Below are 2,183 nucleotides of genomic sequence, written 5' to 3'. Positions count from 1 at the left end.
GTCCCAGAAGATGTGGGCTCTGCAACCTGGGACCCTAGTAGAGAAACAAGTCTGCCTTACTGAAAACAAATGAACAAAAACCTTTCTTACCAGAGTTAATCAGATTAACAGGCTTGTTGAATCCATCATGTCCATGCTGAATATGAGCATTGTAGTAGGACGGCTGGGCTTTCTGGGTTACAAAGAGTAGAAGACAGACGCCCTTACCCAACAGATCCTGGGACAGTCAGCCGAAGGACAGTGGTATCCCTCTGCAGAATTGCCCAAGGCTGAGGAAAGGCTCCTTGCTCAAAGTCATGCCCTTGCTTTTGGACTGTCTCCAGCTCATGTCAGACTGATCAATTAAGGGTCAAAGGCCAGTCTAGAATGCTTCAGTTTGATCCTCAAGGGGAATTCCAGCTCTACAGTTGCACAGAGGTTCATCTCAGGCATCATGGAAAACGTCTTCTTGCGGCCAATTTGGTTTCCTTAACCCTATTTCCCCCATCGTAGGATTAAGTAAGAGTTTCAAATGCAAATGCCAACAGGTCCAAAGCAAATGTAATGTGTCAAGGAGGGATGTTGCTGGCTGGGGACAGGGGTGAACAGGACACTCATTCCTTCACGAAAGCCACTTAGCTTCTCTGTTCCCCATAGAATCTTTAATGTTGAGGAGATTAAATTAAAATTGGGTAAAGGCTGGGCATGCTTCTAATCCCAGGATTTAGGAGGCTGAGACAGGAGGATTGTGAGTTTGCAGCCTTCTACAACTTAGTGAGACTCTGTTTCAACATAAAGAACAAAAGTCAGGGCTGGAGGTATAGCACAAAGATGGAATACCCCCGGGGTTGAATTCCCAGTACTGCAAAAAATAAAATAAAACAAAAAGTTTGCTTTAGACTGAAGAAGCAACCAGGAATGGGATAATTTTTGTTGTTGTTGTTGAATTGGCACTTTAGTCATTGTGAGATGAATTTTTTTTTTTTTGGTACTAGGAATTGATTCCAGAGCCTCACACATGCTAGGCAAGTGTTTTATTTCTGCCCTTTTTACTTTTTATCTTGAGACAGGGTCTTCCTAAATTGCTAAAGCTGGCCTTTAACTTATCTTTCTCCTGCCTCAGTCTCCAATGTAGCTGGAGATATAGGCATTTGATACCACATCCTGCAGTCTATTTTTCATAACACTTCTACCACTTTTCTGTTATTAAAACGGCCTCACCAAATTTCTTTTAATAAATATTTTCAATATATATCTTTTTTACTAAAGTCTTATCTTATTATTTAAATGTTTATTTTTTGTAGTACTGAGAATTAAACCCAGGGGCATTCTACCTTTGGGTAAATCCTCAGCCCTTTTTAATTTTTTGAAATGATCTCACTAGGTTTCTGGAAGTCTTGCTATATTATGATTCTTCTATTTAGAGCCGGCAATTCTCTTGTCTCAGCCTCCCAAGTACTGGGATTACACAGATGTGCCACAATGCCCAGCTTCTATTATTTATTTTAAAATGAATTATTTATAAAATATAGCACATCAAAGTTTAAAAACTTCTTTGGCAATCTCTATTTTTAAAATCAAAGTTTTAGTTTTTAGTTTGTTTATATTTAGTATTGTTATTTCTCTGGTTGTATTTAAACCTACCATTTCTTCTTAAATATTCTACTTTTATTATCTGCACTTTTTTCAAAATACTATTTTTCTACTTGAACTCTTTTGGACTAATCAAAATTATTTGGTATTTTATTTTATCACCTCTATTGACTTTTTAGTATGCATCTGTTTAATTATTTTGTTGTCATTTAATTTTGTCGTTTAAATTTATTTAGGATTTTTACTATGCATTGTCCATATACCATAGTCCAAATTTCTTATAACAACTCATAAATAAATAATATAGAAAATTTAAAATATTATAAATCCTTTTCTTACTATTATGCTTTTGTCATATATTAATTTCTACATGTTACAGGAATAAAATAAATAATCTTATGTTAATTTACATACATACTACTTCTGCTGATTTTCCTTCTTCTTCTTCTACCTTGTATCATTTCTCTTTGGCATGAAAAATTTCCTTTATACCGGGCGTGGTGGCACATGCTTGTAATCCCAGTATTTGGGAGGCTGAGACAGGAGGATCATCCAGGTTGAAAACTAGCCTCATCAGAGACCCTGTTTCCAAATAAATAAAATATAAAAAT

This window comes from Muscardinus avellanarius, assembly GCF_963383645.1.
Source record: "Muscardinus avellanarius genome assembly, chromosome: 7".
Classification (NCBI taxonomy): Eukaryota; Metazoa; Chordata; class Mammalia; order Rodentia; family Gliridae; genus Muscardinus; species Muscardinus avellanarius.
The sequence above is the reverse complement of the archived record's forward strand: the minus strand, read 5'-3'. Positions refer to the sequence as shown.